Genomic DNA, 23,597 nt, shown 5'->3' on the forward strand with positions numbered 1-23,597 from the left:
CTGAGATCTTTATTTCTTCATATAGCTTCATGTTATTGTCTAGTGTCCTTTCATTTCAACCTGTTAGGACTCCCTCTAGTATTTTTTGCAGGGCAGGTCTAGTGGTCACAAACTCCCTCAACTTCTACTTATATGGGAATCTCTTTTTTTGGTCGTTAAGTTTTAATCAAAGCTTGTGTATAAGATTACTTTATTCCTGCCTCTTCTTAATTGTTTCTTCCTTGTATTTGCCCTTTTCCTTTCCCACTTGGTGAGATTTGGCTTTCCGTTCAAAGATCTTTTTGTGGTCTTTGTCCACTTCTAGCCTAGTGATAACCACCTTGCTGGGGTGAATGCCTACGTGGACTGTTGTGCCGTTAGCCTTTTCACACTGCACCCATTCAGTGTAGATAACATATTTCTTCCTGTAAACCTGGAGTACTTTGCCAATTTGCTGACCTTTATAGTGTCCTCATACAACCTGAACTTCATCATCCTTTCGGATGGGCATGGATCGCGCATTGTACTTTTGTCTCAGCTGTTTGGAAACAGGGGAAGACATCCTCCTGCGAATGTGGAAAGGTGCTTTTGTGATTCTTGCTTTGGTTGGAAGTCACAAAGGGACTGAACCTCGTTTTGGCTGTTCCCGCTTTGGTGATGGCTGCAAAAGGGTTATCTGGGAATCTTTTAATATGTCCCTCACTTTTTTTTCCCCAATGAAACTTAATTTATTACCCTAAAATGTAAATTACATAAAATTTTCATGTGTTGTGAAATATTATTCCTGTTAATTTTTCAACTATTTTAAACTGTAAGAATCATTCTTAGCTCATAAGCTGTAGAAAAATGAGTAGCAAGCTGAATTTGGCTCAAGGGCTGCAGTTTGTTGACTCATGAGTTTATTTTAAAAAATTTTTTATTTCCATAGGTTATTGGGTAGTGTTTGGTTACATGAGTAAGTTCTTTGGTAGTGATTTGTGAGATTTTGGTAAATGCCCATCAATCATGATCAATGAGTGGATAAAGAAACTGTGATATATATATATATGTATATATATATCACATATATGTATATATCACAGTTTATATATAAATAACATGATATATATGATGGAATACTATCAGCCATAAAAAGGAATGAATTAATGGCATTCACAGCAACCTGGATGAGATTGGAGACTATTATTCTAAGTGAAGAAACTCAGGAATGAAAAACCAAACATTGTATGTTCTCTCATAAGTGGGAGCTAAGCTATTAGGATGCAAAGGCATAAGAATGACACAATGGACTTTGGGGACTTGGGGAAAGGGTGGGAAGGGCATGAGGGATAAAATATTTCTCTCACTTCTGAAGGACAGTTTTGATTGATATAAAATTTGTTGGTTGTCACATTTCTAGAATTGATACATAATATTTGTACATATTGGGTACATGTTATTTTGTTACATGCATAGAATGTGTAATAATAAAGTCTGGGTATACAGGGTATCCATCACCTCGAGTATTGTTTCTTCGGGTTGGAAATATCTCGAGGCCTCTCTTCTAGCTATTTTGACATGTATAACACATTGTTAACTATAGTCACCCTACTCTGCTATCAAACATTAGAACTTATTCCTTCTATACAACTGTGTGTTTGTATCCATTAACCAACGTCTTTTCATCCCCCCTCTACCAACATACCTTTCCCAGTCTCTGGTATGTATCATTCTACTCTCTGCTTTTATGAGATCAACTTTCTTAGCCTCAATATATGAGTGAAAACATGCATATTTGTCTTTCTGTGCCTGGCTTATTTCATGTAACACAATGACCTTCAGTTCTATGCATGTTGCTGAAAATGGGATGGTTTCATTCTTTATTTTATGGCCAAATAGTGTCCCATTGTGTATATATCACATTTCATTCATTCATTCATTCATTCATACATTGATGACCACTTGGGTTGATTCCCTATCTTTGCTGTTGTGAAGGGTACTGCAATAAATATGAGAGGGCAGGTATCTATTTGATACACTGATTTCTTTTCCTTTGACTAAATTCCCAGTAGTGGAATTGCTGGGTCATATGGTAGCTCTATTTTTAGTTTTCAGAGAAATCTCCATATTGTTTTGCATAGTGGCTATGCTAATTTACATTCCGACCAACAGTGTACAAGAGTTGCCTTTTCTCTGTATCCTTGCCAGCATCTGTTTTTTTTTTTTTTTTAAATTTTTTTGTTATAGCCATTCTAACTATATCTCATTGTGGTTTCAATGTGCATTTCCCTGATGAGTAGTGATGAGCTTTTTAAAAATTTCATTTACTTATTGGCTACTTGTACGTCGTCTTTTGAGAAATGTCTATTCATATAATTTCCCCCCTTTTTAATGATTATTATTATATTATTGAGTTGTTTGAGTTGCTTGTATATTCTAGATAATAGTCACTTGAGGGATGAATAGGTGGCTAATATTTTCTCGCATTCAACAGATTGTCTCTCCATTACATTGATTGCTGTGCAGAAGCTTTTTAGTTTATGATAGTCTCATTGTCTTTTCTGTTTTTATTGTCTGTGCTTTTGAGGTCTTAGCCAGAAAATCTTGGTCTAGATCAATGTCCTGAAGTGTTTTCCCTGTTTTCTTCTAGCAGTTTTATATTTTCAGATGTTACATTTAAGCCTTTCATCTAGCTTGAGTTGACATTTATATACAGTGATAAATAGGGATCCAGTTTCATTTTTCTGCATATAGATATTCAATTTTCCCAGCATTACTTATTGAAAAGCATGTCCTTTCCCCAGTGTCTGTTCTTGGTGTCTTGGTCAAAAATCAGTTGGCTGTGAGTATGTGACTTTTTCTGTGTTCTCTATTCTGTTCCATTGGTCTGTGTGTCTGGTTTTATACCAATACTGTACTGTTTTGGTTACTATAGCCTTGTAATAGATTTTGAACCAGGTAGTGTGATGCCTCCAGCTTTGTTCTTTTTATTCAGGAGGACTTTGATTATTCTGGCTGTTTTTTGGTTTCATTTGAATTCTAGGATTGTTTTTTCTATTTCTGTGAAAAATGACATTGGTATTTTGATAGAGATTGTGTTGAATCTGTAGATTGCTTTGGGTAGTGTGGTCATTTTAACTATGTTAACTCTTCTGATTCATGAACATGGAATGTCTTTCTATTTGTGTCCTCTTTAATTACTTTCAACCGACTCTTGTAGTTTTCCTTGTAAAGGTCTTTTGTTTCCTTGGTTAAATTTATTCCTAAGTATTATTATTTTTTGGAGCCATTGTAAGTGGGATTGCCTTTTTGATTTATTTCTCAGTTTATTATTGGTGTTTAGAAATGCTGTTGATTTTTGTAAGTTGATTTTATATCCTATTTTGTGAAATTTATTTATTGAATATAAGTTTTTAAAGTTTTTTTCTAGATATAAGATCATATTATCTGCAGAGGAACAATTTGACTTCCTCTTTCCAAATTTTGAGGGGTTTTTTTGTTTGTTTGTTTTTTTGAGACAGGGTCTTACTCTGTCACACAGGCTGCAGTGCAGTGGTGCAATCTTGGCTCACTGCAACCTCTGCCTCCCAGGTTCAAGTGATTCTCCTGCCTCAGCCCCATGAGTAGCTGGGATTACAGGTGCCAGCCACCACACCTGGCTAATTTTTGTATTTTTTTTTTTTTTTTTTTTTTTTTTTTTTTAGTAGAGACGGGGTTTCACCATGATGGCCAGGCTGGTCTCAAACTCCTAACCTCAGGTTATCCTCCTGCCTTAGCCTCCCAAACTGCTGAGATTACAGGCATGAGCCACTGTGCCTGGCCTATGTCTTTCATTTCTCTTACTTTATTGCTCTGACTAGGACTTCCAGTACTATGTTTAATAAGAGTGGTGAAAGTGAACATTCTTGTCTTGTTTCAGTTTTCAGAGAAAAGGTTTTCAGCTTTTTCCCATTCAGTGTGATGTTAGATGTGGACTTGTTGTATATGGTCTTTATTATGTTGAGGTATGTTCCTTCTATGCCTACTATGTTGAAGTTTTTATCATTAAGGTATGTTGAATTTTATCAAATGCCTTTTCTCCATTTACTGAAATGATCATATGGTTTTTGTCCTCCCTTCTGTTGATGTGATATATTGTGTTTAACTTGTGTATGTTGAACCATCCTTGCATCCTTGGGATAAATTCCACTAGATCATGGTGTATTATGTTTTTGATGTTGGATTTAGTTTGGTAGTGTTTTGAGGATTTTTGTCTGTTAATCAGGGATATTGGCATGTGGTTTTCTCTTTTTTTAATTAGAGAAAAATTTGAATTACAGAAAATTTCCTCCTTTTCAATTTTTTGCAATAGTTTGAGGAAAATTGGTATTAAATATTAAGTTGGCAGAATTCAACAGTGAAGTCATGCAGTCCTGCACATGTTTTTGTTGAGAGACTTTTTAATACTGGTTCAATCTCATTTCTCATTGTTGGTCTGTCCAGGTTTTCTATTTCTTCCTGACTCAACCTGGATAGGTTTTATGTGTCCAGGAATTTATCAATTTTCTATTAGTTATTTATAATTTCTGATCTTTTATATGTCTGTGGTATGTCTTCTATTGTAATGTGTACTTTTTTGTTTCTTTTTTTAAATTTTAGATTTGGGGGTATATATGAAGGTTTGTTATATAGGTGAACATGTGTCATGGGGAATTGTCGTACATATATTTCATTACCTAAGAATTAAGCCAGTACCCAATAGTCACCTTTTCTGCTCTTCTTCCTCCTCCCAACCTCCCCACTCAAGTAGACCCCAGTGTCTGTTGTTTCCTTCTTTGTGTTAGTGAGTTTTTATTATTTAGCTCCCACTTATAAGTGAGAACATGCAGCATTTGGTTTTCTGTTCCTGTATCGGTTTACTAAGGATAAGGGCCTCTAGCTCCATCCATGTTCCCACAAAAGATAGGATCTCATTCTTTTTTATGGCTGTGTAGTGTTCCATAGTGTATATGTACCTCATTTTCTTTATCCAGTCTTCATTTATGGGCATTTAGGTTGAGTCCATGTATTTGCTATTGTGAATAGTGCTGCAATGAACATTTGCATGCATGTGTCTTTATGGTAAAATGACTTAATATTCCACTGGGTATATACCCAGTAATGGGATTGCTGAGTTTAACGGTAGTTTTGCTTTTAGCTCTTTGAGGAATCAACATACTGCTTTCCACAATGGTTGAATTAATTTACACTCCCAGCAACAGTGTATAAGTGTTCTCTTTTCTCCAAAACCTCACTAGTATCTGTTATTTTTTGAGTTTTAATAATAGCCATTCTGACTGGTGTGAAGTGGTATCTCATTATGGTTTTATTTGCATTTGTCTAGTCAGTTATATTAAGCTTTTTTCTTAAGTTTTTTATTATACTTTAAGCCTTTTTAAATATGTTTGTTGGCTGCATGTATGTCTTCTTTTGAGAAGTGTCTGTTCATGTCCTTTGCCCACTTTTTAATGGGGTTGTTGTTTTTATAAATTTAAGTCCCTCATAGATGCTGGATATTAGACCTTTGTCAGATGCATAGTTTGCAAACATTTTCTCCCATTTTAGATTGGCTGTTTACTCTGTTGATAGTTTCTTTTGCTGTGCAGTATCTCTTAAGTTTAATCAGACCCACTTGTCGAATTTTGCTTTTGTTGTGATTGCTTTTGGTGTCTTTGTCATGAAATCTGCCTGTTCCTATGTCCATGATGGTATTGCCTAGGTTGTCTTCTGGGGTTTTTATATTTTTGGGTTTTACATTTAAGTCTTTAATACATCTCGAGCTAATTTTTGTGTATGGTGTAAGCAAGGGGTCCAGCTTCAATCTTCTGCATATGGCTGGCTAGCCAGTTATCCCAGCACCACTTATTGACTAGGGAGTCTTTTCCCCATTGCTTGTTTTTTGTCAGCTTTGTTGAAGATCAGATGGTCGTAGATGTGTGGTCTTATTTCTGGGCTCTCTATTCTGCTTCCTTGGTCTATGTGTCTGTTTTTGTACCAGTACCATGCTGTTTTGGTTACTGTAGCTTTGTAGTGTAATTTGAAGTCAGGTAACGTGATGCCTCCAGCTTTGTTCTTTTTGCTTAGGGATGTCTTTGGCTATTCAGGCTCTTTTTTTGGTTCCATATGAATTTTAAAATAGTTTTTTCCAGTTCTGTGAAATGTTATTGGTAGTGTGATAGGAATAGCATTGAATCTGTAAATTGCTTTGGGCAGCGTAGCCATTGTAATGGTATTGATTTTTCCTATTCATGAACATAGGATGTTTTCCCATTTGTGTCTTCTCTGATTTCTTTGAGCAGTGTTTTGTAATTCTCATTGTAAAGCTTTTTCATCTTCCTGGTTAGCTATATTCCTAAGTATTTTATTTTTGTGGCAATTGTGAATGAGATTGTGTTTCTGATTTGCCTCTCAGTTTGGCTGTTGTTGGTGCATAGAAATGCTAATGATTTTTTACATGGATTTTTGTATCCTGCAACTTTGAAGTTATTTATCAGCTTAAGGAGCTTTTGGGCTGATGCTATGGGGTTTTCTAGATATAGAATCATGTTATCTGTGAACAGATAGTTGGACTTTCTCTCTTCCTGTTTCAATGCCCTTTCTTTCTCTTGCCTAATTGTTCTGGCTAGGACTTCCAATATTATGTTAAATAGAAATGGTGAGAGAGAGCATTCTTGTCTTGTGCCAGTTTTCAAGGGGAATGCTTCCAGCTTTTGCCCATTCAATATAATGTTGGCTGTAAGTTTTTCATAGATGGCTCTTATTATTTTGAGGTATATTCCTTCAATACCTAGTCTGAGAGGTTTTAACAAGAAGGAGTGTTGAATTTTATCAGAAGCCTTTTCTGTGTCTATTGAGATAATCATGTGGTTTTTGTCTTTAGTTCTGTTTATGTGATAAATCACATTTATTGATTTGCCTATGTTGAACCAACCTCGCATACCAGGGATGAAGCCTACTTTGTCATGGTGGATTAGCTTTTTGATACGCTGCTGTATTCGATTTGCAAGTATTTTGTTGAGGACTTTTGCATCAAGGTTCATCAAGGATACTGGCCTGAAGTTTTATTTTCTTGTTGTTTCTGCCAGGTATCAAGATGATGCTGGCCTCATAGAATGAGTTGGGGGGGAGTCATTCATTGTCAATTTTTTTTGGAATCATTTCTGTAGGAATGGTACCAGCTTTGTTTTTTTTTTTGTTTTTGGTTTTTTTTTTTTTGTACGTCTGGTAAAATTTGGTTGTGAATCCATCCAGTTGCATGCTTCTTTGAAAGCCCAGGACTGGTTGGTAGGCTTTTTATTACTGGTTGATTGGTAGGCTATTTATTACTGATTCAATTTTGGAGCCTGTTATTAGTCTGTTCAGGGAATCAATTTCTCCCTACCTCAGAAGTGGGAGGGTGTAGGGTGTATGTTTCCAGAAATTTATCCATCTCATCTAGGTTTTGTAGTTTGTGTGCATAGAGGTGTTTATAGTAATTTCTGATGGTGTATTTTTTTTTTTTCTTTTCCTTTGTGGAGATAGAGTCTCGTTCTTTTGCCCTGGCTGGAGTGCAGTAGTGCAATCTCGGCTCACTGCAACCTCTGCCTCCCAGGTTCATGCAATTCTCCTGTCTCAGCCTCCTGAGTAGCTGGGATTACAGATGTGCACAACCATGCCTGGCTAATTTTTGTATTTTTTAGTAGAGATGGGGTTTCACCATGTTGGCCAGGCTGGCCTCAAACTCTTGATTTCAAATGATCCACCTGCCTCAGCCTCCCAAATTGCTGGGATTACAGGCATGAGCCACTATGCCTGGCTTGTTTCTGATTGTTGTTTTTATTTCTGTGGGGTCAGTAGTAACATTCCCTTTGTCATTTCTAATTGTGTTTATTTGGATCGTCTCTTTTCTTCCTTATTCTTCTAGCTAGTGACCTATCAATTTTTTTCAAAAAAAACCAACTCCTGGATTAACTGATCTTTTGAGTGGTTTTTCATGTCTCAATTTGTAGTTCAGCTCTGATTTTTATTATCTTCTGCTAGCTTTGGAGCTGATTTGTTCTTCTCTAATTCTTTCAGTTGTGAAGTTAGGTTAATTTGAGATCTTTCTAACTTTTTGATGAGGGCATTTGGTGCTATAAATTCCCCTCTTAACACTGCCTTAGCTATGTCCCAGATATTCTGGTATGTTTTATCTTTGTTCTTATTATTTTGAAAGAACTTCTTGATTTCTGCCTTAATTTCATTATTTATCCAAAAGTCATTCAGGAGCATGCTGTTTAATTTCCATGTAATTGCATGGTTTTGAGCAATTTTCATTGTCTTCTATTTTTATTGTGCTGTGGTTTGAGAGAGTGTTTCATATGATTTGGGCTCTTTTACCCTTGTTGAGGATTGTTTTATATCCAACTATGTAGTTGATTTTGGAGTATGTGCCATCTGATAATGAGAATAATGTATATTCTGTTGTTTTGGGGTGGAGAGTTCTGTAAAGGTCTAACAGATTCATTTGGTCCAGTGTTGAGGTTAGATCCCGAATATCTTTATTTTCTGCCTCAATGATCTGTCTAATATTGTCAATGGAGTGTTGAAGTATCCTACTATTATTGTGTAGGAGTCTGTCTCTTTGTAGGTATCTAAGAACTTGCTTTATGAATCTGGATGCTCCTGTGTTGGGTGCATATATATATTTAGGATTGTTAGGTCTTATTAAATTGAACTTTTTACCGTTATGTATTTTTACATAACTTCTTTGAGTTTTTTGATCTTTATTGGTTTGAAATCTGTTTTGTCTGTAGTTAGGATTTTGCAAGCTTTGCTTTTTTTGTTTTCCATTTGCTTGGTAGATTTTCCTCCATTCATTCATTTTGAGCCTATGAGTATCATTACATGTGAGATGTCTCTTAAAGGCAGCATACCATAGGCTCTTGCTTTTTTATCCAGCTTGCCACTGTGTGCCTTTTAAGAGGGCATTTAGCCCATTTACGTCCAAGATTTAGTATTGATATGTATGGATTTGATTCTATCATTGTGCTGTTAGTTGCTTAAGATGTTGGCTTTTGTGTGTTTGCTTTATAGCTTTTGTTATTAGCTGATAGAAGTCTTTCCTTTCTATAGGTAGTGCTGCTTTCAAGATCTCTCATACGGCAGGTCTGGTGGTAATGAATTCCCCCAACATTTGGTTATCTGAAAAGGATTTTATTTCTCCTTCACTTAGGAAGCTTAGTTTGGCTGGATATAAAATTCTTGGTTGAAGATTTTATTCTTTAAGAATGTTGAATATAAGCCCCTGCCCCCAATCTCTCCTGGCATGTAGGGTTTTAGCTGAGAGGTGTGCTGTTAGCCTGACAGGGTTCCCTTTGTAGGTGGAGAGTTCTGTAAAGGTCTAACAGATTCATTTGGTCCAGTGTCGAGGTTAGATCCCGAATATCTTAATTTTCTGCCTCAATGATCTGTCTAATACTATCAGTGGAGTGTTGAAGTATCCTACTATTTGGGGACCTGCCCTTTCTCTCTAGCTGCATTTAATGTTCTTTCATTGCAACCTTGGAAAATCTGATTATGTGTCTTGGGGATGATTATCATGTATAGAATCTTTCAGAAGTATTTTCTGAATTTGACTGTTGGCCTCTCTAACAAGGTTGGGGATAATTTCATGGATGATATCCTGAAATATGTTTTCCAAATTATTTGCTTTCTCCTCTTCCCTTTCACGGAGGCCAGTGATTATCATAGATTTGGCATCTTTACATAATCCCCTACTTCTCAGAGGTTTTGTTCATTTTATAATTTTTAAAAAATTTTTGTCTGAAAATTTTAGAGAGTCAGTCTTCAAGTTCTGAGATTATTTCCTCACCTTGGTTTATTCTACTATTAATACTTGTGATCACATTGTGAAATTCTTGTGTTATGTTATTCAGCACTGTCAGACCCATTAGGTTTTTTTTTTGTACTGGCTATTTCATCCTTCAACTCCTGTATTGCTTTATTGTGATTCTTATTTTCCTTGGATTGGGTTTTTCTGTCCTCACGAATCTTCATGATTTTTGTTCCTATCCATATTCTGAACTCTATTTCTGTCATTCAAACCAGTTTGGCCTGGTTAAAAACTCTTGTTGGAGAACTGGTGCAGTTATTTGGAGGACATGACACTCTGGCCATTTGAGTAACTGGGGTTCTTCTGTTGGTTCTTTCTCAGCTCTTTGTGTGGATGTTCTTTTAACTGCAGTGTAGACTGACTACAGTAAATAGGCTTCTTTTCTGGATGTTTTCACCAGGCCAAGGCTTCGTGCAGGGTCTTTATTTGAAACTGACTTATTGTCTCTGATTTCAGAGAGGGTATGTTAGTGAGGTATCTTTGGTGTTGAAGCTTTGAGATGTGATCCAGCAGTTGGCACTTAGGCTTATTGGTCAGTTGGTAGACTCCTGCTTGGTTGTATTTCCTCACACTTGCAGCTGTGTTCTCTCTCAATGTTCTGAAAGTATGGGTTCCTTTCCCCCTCGAGTGCTGACCGTAGATGACAACTTGGCACTCCTGGGCTACCCACTGCAGCTCTGGGGTGATCTCAGTGTTTGTTTCTATTTCCCAACTTGGAGGCAGCAGAGGAAGGGATTTTAGTAGTGGTTGTGGTCAAGGGTCATTTGCTTGTCTCCTGAGTGCTCTACCCCAGAGAAATGAAGGTCAGCAATGGCTCATTGCAATCAGCCCAGGATGGAGGGTTTGTGCTGCAGGCCTAAGCCATGGGTTCCCTGTCTGGTGACAAGCAGTTGGGGGTAGAGAGGGTGTGGTGGGATCAATGGGAGATGGAGTGGCCTCCTCTCCTTGGGTTGACTGCAGCTTGTTGGAGGTATGGATAAGGCATTTAGGGTCTTTGCTCCTTCATTAGTCTGAGGGTGGCAAGGGCAGTTCCACTGCAGAGACAGTGACAGGCTTTCAATTGCCCCTGGAAAAGTCTGGCCACTTTTCCATAGGTCTGCTGCAGTAGGCTTGGGTCCCACTGCAGTCTCTAGTCACTTCGGATTTTCTAGTCCCGAGAGGTATCACCAGTGAAGGCTGAAAAACAGCAAAGATGGCAGCCTGTTTCTCCCGCTGGGAGCTTTGTTTCAGGGAGGTGCGGGCCTGTTGCTGGCCCAAAGGCACCTGCAGGAAGTACCTGGAGACCCAGCTTGGGAAGTCCTGCCCAATGAGGGGGAATGGGGATGATCAGGGACCCACTTAAAAAAGCAATCTGGCAACATTTTGATCAAGCAGCTGTGCTGTGCTGGGGGTCTGCTTCAGTGCCCTCCCTGGTCACCTCAGACACTCTGAAGTCCAAAGGCTGGAATGGCTAAGTCGCTCAAACAGCAAAGATAGTGGTTCACCCCTCCCTCTGGGAGCTCTATCCCAGAGAGATTAAAAATCTTTGTTTACTGGAGAACACCAAGAGGGGTGGCTGGAGGACCCAGTTGGGAGGTTCTGCCCAGTGAAGAGGAGCGGGATCAGGGATCCACTTAAAAAAGCAGTCTGGCCATGTTTCGGTAGAGCTATGCAGTGCTGAGGGATCCCTTCCACCCCCAGTTGGCTTGGGTTCTCTAAAGTCTGAAGGCTGAAACAGCTATGTCACCCAAACAGCAAAGATGGTGAACTGTCCCCCACTCTGAGAGCACCATCTCCAGGAAAATTCAAATCTCTGTCAGCTGGAGACCACTGGTGGCATTGGTTGGAGGGCCCAATTTGGGAGGTCCTGCCCAATGAGGAGGTCTGGCATCAGGTACCTGCTTAAAGCAGCAGTCTGGCCATGTTTTGGTAAAGCAGCTGTGCTGTGCTGGGGGATCTCTTTCATCCCTGGTCAGCTTGGACACTCCAAGGCCTGAAGGTTGGAATGGCTAAGGTACCCAAACCGCAAAGATGGCAGCCTGCCCCTCCCACCAGGAGCTGCCGCTTAGGGAGGTGCAATGCCACTACTGGTGGCTGGCTGGAATTCCAAGCCAGTGGGTCTTATCTTGTGAGGTGCTGTGGAAGTGAGCCTGCAGGCTATTCCTGCTCAGTCCCCTGGATTCTGCCCCTTTCCTAGGATTATGTATGGGGGTCTAACCTCCCACTTTGCTGGAGTTGCAGCTACTTTTGCCGCAAAGCCCGAGTATCTAAAGCTTCAGAGTTTCTGCACATGCCTGAGTGGCTGCTATGCTGAGGCTCCACATAGCTCTGTCTGTCAGACTGAAGGCCCTGGGGGAGTGGGTTCACAAGGACATCTCCTGACCTGAGGGTTGCGAAGATTCCTGGGAGAAGTGTGGTTTCCCGGGGTCTCTCATTCCCTCACTGCTTTCCTGGGTGGGGGGGGTTCCCATAGCTAGCTCCATGTTGCTCCCTGTTGGACTGTTGTCCTGTCTTGCTTTTTTTTTTTTTTTTTTTTTTTTTTTTTTTTTTGAGATGGAGTCTTGCTCTGTCGCCCAGGCTGGAGTGTAGTGGTGGTGCAATCATGGCTCGGCTCACTGCAAGCTCCGCCTCAGCCTTCTGAGTTGCTGGGACTACAGGCGCCTGCCACCACGCCTGGCTAATTTTTTGTATTTTTAGTAGAGACAGGGTTTCACCGTGTTAGCCAGGATGGTCTCAATCTCCTGACCTTGTGATCTGCCTGCCTCAGCCTCCCAAAGTGCTGGGATTACAGGCGTGAGCCACAGCACCTGACCCTGTCTTGCTTTTCTTTATTCTCCACGGGTCAAGTTGTTACCTTGATTAGTCCCAGTGCGAGTACTTGGATGTTTCAGTTGAAGGTGTTGTATTTACTTGCCCTTTCCATTCCTCTCTGAGAGAGTCACACACATTAGCTGCTTCTTGTTGGCCATCTTGGCCACTCCCCACACTTTTTAAAAAAGTTTCTGAGTTTGAGTCTTCTTTTTTTTTTTTTTTCTTGGTTAGTCTAGCTAATGATTTATCAGTTTTTATCTTCTTAAAACACTATCTTTTCACTGATCCTTTGTATTTTTAGTTTATATTTTGTTTAGTTCTGCTTTGATTTTTTCTTTATGATTTCTTTCATTGTACTAAATTTGGGTTTGGTTCTTGCTTTTCCAGTTCCTTGAGGTACATTGTTAGATTGTTTTAATTCCTTCTACTTTTCTGATGTAAGCATTTATTGCTATAAACTTCCTTCTTAGCACTGCTTTTACTGTGTCCCATAGGTTTGGGTATGTTGTATATCAATGCATTTCTTTTAAGCAGTTTTTTGATTTCCTCCTTAGTTTCTTATTGGACCTAGGTGGTTATTCAGGAGCATATTGTTTACTTTCTGCATAATTGTATAGTTTTCCAGAGTTTCTCTTGTTATCAGCTTCTAGTTTTATTCCATTGTGATCTGAGAAGATAATTAATAGATTTTGATTTACAAAAATTGTTGAGACTTGTTTTGTATCCTAACAAATGGTCTTTCCTGGAGAACGTTCTATGGGCTAATGCGAAGAATATGAATTCTGTAGTTCTTGGTTGAAATGTTCTTAAATAACTCTCAAGTCCATTTGATCTGAAGTACAGTTTAAATCCAGTATTTCTTTAATTCTCTTTCTAAATAATCTGTCTAAAGCTAGGAGTGGGGTGTTGAAGTCCCCAACTATTATTGTGTTGGTGTCTATTTCTTCCTTAAGATCTAATAGTCTATCTTGAGTACTCTCATGTTGGGTGCATATATGTTTAGAACTATTTGATCCTGGTCCTTACTTGATTTCTGTATCATTAGATAATGACCTTCTTTGTCTATTCTTCACTGTTTTTGACCTAATATGTGTTTTATCTAAGTATAGCTACTCATGATTGTTTTGTCTTTTTCCATCTCTTTACTTTCAGTCTGTGTCTTTTACAAGTGAGATGAGTTTCTTGTATGCAGCATCCAAGTGGGTCATTTAAATAATCCATTCAGCGCGTCTCTTTTAAAGTTTAATCTGTTTACTTTTTTTTTTAATTCAAGGCTATTATGTGAGAGTTTATTCCTGTCATTTTATTAATTGATTTCTGATTGTTTTATATATTCTTCCTTTCTTTCTCTCTTTTTATCATTGTGGCTTGATTTTTTTTTTTTATAGTGGTAACGTTTAAGTTTTTTATTTTCCTTATTTGTGTGTTTGCTTTACCTTTATACTTCCATGTGTCTTCAGAATTGTAGAAGACATTGTCCTTTTACTTCCAGGTATAGGACTGACTTAAGCAATTCTTATAGGACTGATCCTAGTGGTGATAAATTTCTTCAACTTCAGCTTGTCTGGGAAGACTTTTCTCCTTCATTTTTTAAAGACAAATTTACTGGGTATAGTATGCTTGACTGGCAGGTTTTTTTCTTTCAGCACTTTGAATGTATCATTCCATTATCTTGGCCTGTGAGGATTCTGCTGAGAAATCCACTGTTAGTCTGATGAGGGTTCCCTAATAAATAACTAGATCATTTTATTTTGCTAGATTATTTTACTGGATCATTTTATTTTATTTTGCTGGTTCTCTTATTTGACTTTTGACAGTTTGACTATAATGTACTGTGGAGAAGACCCTTTTAAATTGTATCTGATTGGAGATTTCTGAGATTCCTATATCTGGATGTCTAAATCTCTTGCTAGACTTGAAGTTTTTCAGCTATTATTTTGTAAAATAGGTTTTCTATCCCTTTGGTTTTCTTATTGGCTTCTGGTACACTTGATATTGGAATATTTGGTTGCTTTATATTGTCCCATATATCACATAAGCTTTGCTAATTTTTTCTTTATTTTTATGTGACTGGGATATTTCAAAAGACCTGTCTTCAAGTCCTGAAATTCTTTCTTCTGCTTTAACTAGTCTATTGAATCTTTAGAATGTATTCTGTATTTCATTCAATGAATTCTTGTGTTATAGAATTTTTGTTTGGGATTTTTAAAATGTCTATCTCTTTGGTAAACTCATATTCTAAAATGTTTTTTTTTTTCTGATTTCTTTGTATTGTATTTGAGTTCTCTTGCATCTCACTGAGCTACTTTAATATCATTGTTTTGAATTCTTTAGTATTTCATATGTTTCTTTTTCATTGCAATCTGTTGCTGAAAAGTTATTGTGTTCCTTTGGAGGTATCTTATTTCCTTTCTTTCTCATATTTCTTGTGTCCTTATGTTATCTGCACAACTGGTGTAATAGTTGCTTCTTCCAATTTTTTGGATTTACTTTCATGGGGAGGACTTTTTCCTGAAAATGTATCTACAGTGTTGGTTGAGTAGGAAACTTTGGCTTTGATTCTGGTGCATGCTACCATGTAGTCTCCATATGATTTCTTTGGGTGTAAACAGTGTCAGTTGTGTCTGTGATTTTCTCTGTGGCTTAGGGTATGGTTATTAGTCGTAGCTATGGTGAAGTTTTGCTGGAGATAGGATGCCACATGGATCAGTCCTCAGGCCTCAGTAGTGGCATCTGTAGGCCAAATGTGCTTGTCCTTGGGCCCCAAGGTGGTATATACTGGCACTAGTGTTAGCAGGTCCAAGTGGGCCAATTCTTAGGTCTCCTTTTGACCTGGCTCAGATATCAGCTGTGGCAGCAGAGGGCAGGGCAGGTGAGTAGATTCTCAAGTCCCCTAGGTAGTGGGCATAGCATGAGCAATTGGCAGTAGCAGTGGTTGAACAATTTTCTGGCTATCAAGTGGTCCATGCCAGTGTTGGTGGTGGCTATGATGGGCTGGGTGGGCCAGTCCCCATGCTTGTAGGTGGGGCATGTGGGTGGGTGCTAGCTGTGGTGGTGGTGGCAGGTTGGGTGAGCCTGTTTTTCAGCCCCTTGGAAGGAATACTCACATGCCAGTGGTGGGGGGGGGTGGGCAGGGTGACTTCCAGGCCCCTGGATGGTGTGCTTGGGCACGGAGCAGGGAATGTAGCTAGGCTGGGCAGGCATGTCTTTAGGCCCCCCAGTGGTATGTGCAGGTGCTGGCTATGATAGGCAGCAGCAGGGTGATCCCTAGGCCCCCAGAAGAATGCTTGGGTGGAGGTGGCAGCTGCACTATGGCCTTGCTTCTGGGGAGGGTGGGGTTGGTTTAAGTGGCAGCAGCCATAAATCGGTGCCTGAGGAGCTCATGCTTTGGCCTTAGGTGGTGGCTATTTACAGGGTAGCCTTTCCTCAGGATGCTCTTATTTTATTGCTATATTTTATTTTAGTTTTTCAGAGAGAGGGCCTTGCTTTGTTGCTCAGACTATAGTGTAGTAGTGTGATCATAGCTCTTTATAACTTTGAGCTCCTGGGCTCAAGTGATTCTCCTGCCTCAGCCCCCTGAGTAGTTAGAATGGTAGGTACACACCACCATGCGTAGCTAACTTTATTTTTTTAAAGACAGAATCTTGCTATGTTGCTCAGGGTGGTCTTGAACTTCTGGCCTCAAGTAATCTTCCCAACTCGGCCCTCCTGCTCAAGCACTGGGATTGCAGGTATAAGTTACCACACCCTGATTTGGTGTGCTTTTAAATGACTGGTGGCCCTGCTACTGGGGGTGGCAGGGTTGCTAGTCATGGCTGGCATTTTGACCCTGGCAGTAGCAGCCAGTAGTAGTACCTGGTTGCCAGTAGAGGGATGTCAATGGGGCTCCAGGGATATGGAGGTGTAGGAGCTATTGGGCTCCAGGCAAGAATGCAGTCCAATGAGGGCTAGGCTCTCAAAATAGTGCTTTGTTATCATGGCTTATGTCTCAAGGTGTGTGTGGGGGCCTAGAGTGAGTTCTGTCTCTGGAGCAATAGCATTTCATGGTCTCCAAGCAGCTCCCTATGTTAGTCTCAGGGTCTGCGTGGGTTGTGAGGCTCTCCCTTGGCTAGGATTGCAGGAGTCTGTAGTGGGAATGTGGACCACCCAGGGTCTCTTACTTACCCTTACTTCCCCTTTTACCACATTGGGGAATCTCTAGGCTCCTGGTTGATTCCAGCCCAGCAGGCTGCTTTGCTTCCTTCTTCTGCCTTGTTTCTTATCACCTCTGCGTTGAATTTTAGCCTTCTCTCTTAGACGGTCTATTCAATTGTGATTATCTGCCTGCTAGTTTGATGGTTCTTTGTGGAAGAGGAGAGTACTAGATGCCTCTAGTCAGCCATCTTGAAACCCTTCTTGTTAGTTTTTTTCTTTTAAAAAAAAAAAAAAAGAAAAAAAATGAAAAAATCTTGGCTTTTTTTTTTTTTTTTTTCTTTTTACCACTTTGAAATATAAGCCTCTTCCCTTCTGGCCTCCATAGTTTGAGAATCTCATAATCTTACTGAGAATCCTTTGTATTTGATGAGTCACTTCTGTCTTGCTGCTTTCAAGATTCTCTTCTTGAAAGAGAGAAAAATTTCAAGATTTGTCTTTCAGTGGTTTGATTAGAATGTCTTTCTTAATTCATCTTACTTGTAGTGAGCTTCTTGGGTGTTTATAACCATATCTTTCATTAAAGTTGGGAATATTTTGGCTATTACATCTTCAAAAAATATCTCTGCCCTTTGTCTCTCTTTTGAGATTCTCACAATGAGTATATTGGTTCATTTAATGATATCCCATGGGTCCCTTAGGCTCTGTCTTTGGTAGTTCGACCATCTAATGTTTCTCATGGATAGTTTATATTTTTTTCTTCCTTTAAATCAGCTATACTTTCCTGCTTCCTTGTATGCCTTGTGATTATGTTAAACACTGGACATGGGAAGCTAATAGTATGGTATTTCTGGAAATCGGGTTCTTTCTTTTCCTCCAAGTCTTGCTGTTTGTTTTTGTCTTTTTTGTTTTGTTTTGTTGTTTGTTTTTTTAATCATTGTAGGCTGCCTCCATGCTAGCGATCAGCCTGACGTGTAAGCTTAAGGTCTTCTCAGATCTTTTCTGAGCTTGTGCCTTTTCCTGTGCATACAGGGTAACTTCCTAATTTCCTCCTTTTATGTAGTTGTTTTTGAACTTACTCATCTTTAATGTCTGGCTCCCAAAAAGGGAAAAAGAGAAAAATGAAGTGGGCGTATACAGGGAAGAAAAAGAACACTAGCCTTTTATATCCCTTGGAAGTTGCTTCATCTGGGGTGGGGAGTGGCTTGTGACAATGGCTGCCTGCCTTGGTGCTTACATCTCCATGATCAGAAGCAGCAATCAACCATCAGCCATCAGAACATAGATCCCTGATATTTGGAGGACAGGGTCTTTATTGCCCACCCTGGCTCATGCAGGAACACATGCACAGCTGTCTGCCATGGGGCAGGGGTGGGGTGTGAGAGGTAGGGTGGTGAATGGGTAGCAACTGGTGAACCAAGAGCTGAAGTTGAGCAAAATGAACTGTAGTTCACTGTCCAAGTCTTCCCCTGGAAGTTTTAAGCCTTGAATAAAATCCAGAGTTCCAAAATAGTTGTATCAGATTCTGCCGGTGTGATTGTCATATAGGTGCGGAGATGGATTCCTTGGCCTTCCTACTCCACCATATTCCTATACTTCTCTCCTCTTTTTTTCCCCTAATCTTGTAAATAGTGAGTGTTCAAGGGGTGTTCCACAAAGGAATAGCATCCCAGCCTTCAAACTGTCCAAGGCTCCCAAAAACACTTTCTCCAGATCCATGCCCAGCGCAGTTCTGGGCTAAATTGTGCTCTGCCCCCGACCCAGGCCCCAAGTTCTAGCCCTTAGTACCTCAGAATGTGGCTGTATTTGGAAATAGCGTCTCTAAATAGGTCATTAAGTTAAAATGAGATCACTAGGGTGGGCTGTAATCCAATATGACTGGTCTCCTTATAAAAAAAAAAAAAGTGGCCAGGCTCAGTGACTCATGCCTGTAATCCCAGCACTTTGGGAGACCAAGGCGGGTGGATCACAAGGTCAGGAGTTCAAGACCAGCCCAGCCAAGATGGTGAAATCCCGTCTCTACAAAAAAAAAAAAAATTAGCCGGGTATGGTGGTGGCCACCTGTAATCCCAGCTACTTGGGAGGTTGAGGCAGAGAATTGCCTGAACCCAGAAGGTGGAGGTTGCAGTGAGCCAAGATCACACCACTGCACTCCAGCCTGGGCAACAGAGCAAGACTCCATCTCAAAACACACACACACACACACACACACACACACACACACACACACACACACACCACAAAAAAGGAAAGACACATACAGAGTGAAGACCATGTGAAAACACAGGGAGAAAGATAGTCACCCACAAACCAAGAAGAGAGATCTTGGGGAAAGAAACCAACTCTGCTGACACCTTGATCATCGATGTCCAGTCCCTAGAACTGTGAGAGAGTGAATTTCTGTTGCTTGAACCACTTGGTTTGTAGTATTTGTTATGATAACCCTGGGCACACTTATACCCCCAGTGACGGTATTCTTTCCCACTGTCAGAATGCTTCCTCTTCCCATCTGAAATCCTTCAATAATCTGTCAGGCCCTTGCTTCTCTAATTGTGCCCTTGTATCATAATTCTCTACATGTCAGTGGTCCTTCTGTGGGAGTTTAAAAAAAATCTTACCATGGATTTGCATACCCTTAGGCAAATGTTTTTCAAAGTGTGTTCCAAGAGAGGATGATTAACATTGCAGAGAAAGGGGTTTCCAAGGTAACGACCATTGATATGGTTTGGCTGTGTCTCCACCCAAATCTCAACTTGAATTGTATCTCCCAGAATTCCCCTGTGTTATGGGAGGGATCCAGTGGGAAGTAATTGAATCATGGGGGCCAGTCTTTCCCCTGTTGTTCTCATGATAGTGAATGAGTCTCAGAAGATTTGATGGATTTATCAGGGTTTTCTACTTTTGCTTCTTCCTCATTTTTCTCTTGCTTTCACCATGTAAGAAGTGCCTTTCACCTCCTGCCATGATTCTGAGGGCTCCCCAGCCAAGTGGAACTGTAAGTCCAATTAAACCTCTTTTTCTTTTCAGTCTCGGATATATGTTTATCAGCAAACAGTGTGAAAACTGACTAATACAGTAAACTTGGGAGTTGGGCATTGCTGAAAAGATACCCAAAAATGTGGAAGTGACTTTGGAACTGGGTAACAGGCAGAGGTTGGAACAGTTTGGAGGACTCAGAAGACAAGAAAATGTGGGAAAGTTTGGAACCTCCTAGATACTTGAATAGCTTTGACAAAAATGTTGATAGTGATATGAGCGATAAGGTCCAGGCTGAGGTGGTCTGAGATGGAGATGACAAACTTCTTGGAGCAAAGGTGACTCTTGCTATGCTTTAGCAGAGACTGATGGCATTTTGCCCTGCCCTAGAGATTTTTGGAACTTCAAACTTGAGAGAGACAATTTAGGATATCTGGTAGAAGAAATTTCTAAGCAGCAAGCATTCAAAAGGTGCCTTGGGTGCTGTTAAAAGCATTCCATTTTAAAAGGGAAACAGCATAGAAGTTCAGAAAATTTGCAGCCTCACAAAGCAGTAGAAAAGTCCATTTTTTGAGGAGAAATTTAAGCCAGCTGCAGCAATTTGCATAAGTAGCAAGGAGCCTAATGTTAATCCCCAAGACCATGAGGAAAATGTCTCCAGGCCATGTCAGAGACTTTCATGGCAGCCCCTCCCATCACAGGCTCGGAGGCCCAGGAGGAAAAAGTGGTTTTGTGGGCTGGGCCCAGGGTCCGCATGCTGTGAGTGCCATCTAGGGACTTGGTGCCCTATGTCTCAGCCGCTCCAGCCATGGCTGAAAGGGGCCAATATAGAGCTTGGCTGTGGCTTCAGAGGGTGGAAGCCCCAAGCCTTGATAGCTTCCACATGGTGTTGAGCCTGTGGGTGCACAGAAGTCAAGAACTGAGGTTTGGTAACTTCCACCTAGATTTCAGAAGATATATGGAAACTCTTGGGTGCCCAGGCAAAAGTTTGCTGCAGGAGTGGGGCCCTCATGGAGCCTCTGCTAGGGCAATGCAGAAGGGAAATGGGTTGGAGCTGCCACACTGAGTTCCTACTGGGGTACTGCCTAGTGGAGCTGTGAGAAGAGATCCACCATCCTCCAGACACCAGAATGGTAGATCCACCAGCAGCTTGCACTGTGCACATGGAAAAGCTGCAGACACTCTACGTAAGCCCATGAAAGCAGCCAGGAGGGAGGCTGTACCCTGCAAAGCTACAGGAGTGGAGCTGCCCAAGACCAGGGATCCCACCTCTTGCATCGGTGTGACCAGCATGTGGGACCTGGATTCAAAGGAGATCATTTTGGATTTTTAAAATTTGACCACCCTGCTGGATTTTGGAATTGCGTGGGGCCTGTAACCCCTTTGTTTTGGCCAATTTCTGCCATTTGGAATGGCTGTATTTACCCAATACCTGTACCCCCATTGTATTTAGGAAGTAACTAGCTTGCTTTTGATTTTACAGGCTTGTAGGCAGAAGGGACTTGCCTTGTCTCAGATGTCACTTTGGACTGTGGACTTTGGGTTAATGCTGAAATGAATTAAGACTTTGGGGGACTGTTGGGAAGGCATGATTTGTTTTGAAAGGTGGGGACATGAGATTTGGAGGGGCGAGGGGCAGAAGGATATGGCTTGGCTGTGTCCCCACCCAAATCTCAACTTGTAGCTCCCAGAATTTCCATGTGTTGTGGGAGGGACCCAGGGGGAGGTAACTGAATCATGGGGAACCCATCTTTCCTGTGTTATTCTCGTGATAGTGAATAAGTCTCATGAGATCTGATGGGTTTATTAGGGGTTTCCGCTTTAGCTTCTTCCTTGTTTTTCTCTTGCTGCCACCATGTAAGAAGTGCCTTTCCCCTCCTGCCATGATTCTGAGGCCTCCCCAGCCAAGTGGAACTGTAAGTCCAATTAAACCTCTTTCCTTCCCAGTCGTGGATATGTGTTTATCAGTAGTGTGAAAACAGACTAATAAAACCATCTAGGAGATAGGTTGTTAATCCAGACTGATAAGGTTCTGCAGGACTCCTCAGTCTTTTGGATCTTCATGGGGAAAAGAGCATGAAGTGTTTCCCAAATTTATCTTCTTTGGAACCCTTTTTTCACTGAGTATCTCAAGACTAACAGTATTCCCACTACACTAGCTCAAATATGACTCGTTGTGATGGCAATTTGATGAGGTGATGACATAGGTTGAGAAAGATGTTGTATGAAGTAGACCTCTCAAAGTGCACCAGTGGGAAATTACCTAGAATCAGGATATCAGAGCTAGAAAAGATCATCTTGTCCAACTTGACAGAAGAGGAAACAGCCCTAGGACTCATTTTAGTGGATGACCTTTAGGAAAGCTGGTGCTAATGTGAAATGTGAGGCTCAATTTGTAAAGATGTAATTTCCCACGTGGGAAAGCAAGCAAAGCCATTAGTTTGGTGTGCAGTAACCTATATTTTTCTTTCATTCTCTTTTAGGTTGTTTTCTTAGTAATTAGTTTTATTATGGCCTTCCACAGGTCAATGAGGATTAGAATAGGACCAGGAATCAAGACCAAGTTGCTGGTTTTACTAGTTTGGAAGCAGTTTTAATGAAGATGGAAATGTTTATCAACTCAACACAGGTACCCCCAAAATACAAATCAAAATATCATCTTTAGCTGCATAGCAAATATGATTTAAGAATTTAACATCATTATTTGATCACAAGCGTAAATATAAGTCACCATAAATAAATGTAAATTCATTGTACAAAAATTCCCAACAATTCTTAATACAAATATGGTACATTTGACAGTTTCTGAAACAGATTTTTTTTAAAACTTTTTAAAACCTAAGCTTTATTTTTTTCCTGGTCATTAGACACACATAAAATAAAAAATCAAAAGAGGCTTGGGCAGTAATGCCAGGGAGGAAGAATATTAAACTCATTGGGTGTTAGGAAATCAGTGCCACTGGCAAGCCAGGGAAATAAATCTTTCTGCTGAAAGGGAAGACCTCAATCTACTGGGATCAAGTCTCCTGAAGGCAATATGACTCGGCCCAGAGGGTCAAATTTAGGGATATAAATGTGGGGTGAGAGAGGTGGGTTATTGAAATAAATATCTCATCAAATAGATAATTCAAATCTCCACGAAGTCGTGGTCAGGGATTTGGATGGAACTCTAGCCATCTATCAGCTACAGAAAGGCAGCTACCAACCTCAGACAGGACTAAAGATGTAGAAGGATCTGGAACTTTGACATTCTATATGTTTTGAAAGCATGTTCTCTGCCATGTGGGGTAATCTCTCTCTTCTGCCTCTGGAACATATCTATGGTCATCAAGAAGGAAAAGTCAGAAATCAGAATAGAAGGTGGTACCTCCAGAGAGGAGGATCTGCCAGTTTCTACTTGCAATCTCCTCCCTTCTCTCTTCCCTGTATGTATTTTCTTTCATGGCTTAGTGGTAGCTCAAAGCTCAAGGTGACCAGAATGATTCCCTTACAGCAGTGGTTCCCAAACATTGATGTGCAACATAATAACTTGGGTAGCTTGTAGAAAGGGCAGACTTCCTGGCCCTATTCCCAGAGATTCAGAATTAGTAGGTTTGAGGTGGGTTCCAGGAATCTGCACTCAAATGTGCTACTCTCAGGATCTGACCTAAGGGGCCTTTCACATGTGGCCCCACCTTTCCTCACTGGAGGACATAAGTGCATCACGCAAGCCTCTTGCTGTGGGCACTTCCTTTGGGGTTAAAAATGGGACCATTTGATTAAGGCAACCATTTCTAACCATCTTACTTCCCAGGGCTGGAGAAATATCAAATGTCACATTTGATATTCTTAAAACCTCAGGGCCACAGATTTGCTTTGACAATGACATGCT

General features: G+C 40.3%; 2 protein-coding genes and 1 pseudogene across 2 annotated transcripts in view; 2 read left to right on the forward strand and 1 right to left on the reverse strand.

The window, feature by feature from the left end:
- Positions 1-23,597, forward strand: part of MED7 (mediator complex subunit 7) — a 437,050-nt gene that overhangs the window by 148,603 nt on the left and 264,850 nt on the right. The window lies entirely within an intron of this gene.
- FNDC9 (fibronectin type III domain containing 9) overlaps positions 1-23,597 on the forward strand; it is a 110,726-nt gene that overhangs the window by 31,208 nt on the left and 55,921 nt on the right. The gene's annotated exons all lie outside the window — the stretch shown is intronic.
- On the reverse strand, positions 107-14,094 carry LOC126956088 (60S ribosomal protein L26-like; annotated as a pseudogene).

This window comes from Macaca thibetana, chromosome 6 (assembly GCF_024542745.1).
Source record: "Macaca thibetana thibetana isolate TM-01 chromosome 6, ASM2454274v1, whole genome shotgun sequence".
Lineage (NCBI taxonomy): Eukaryota > Metazoa > Chordata > Mammalia > Primates > Cercopithecidae > Macaca > Macaca thibetana.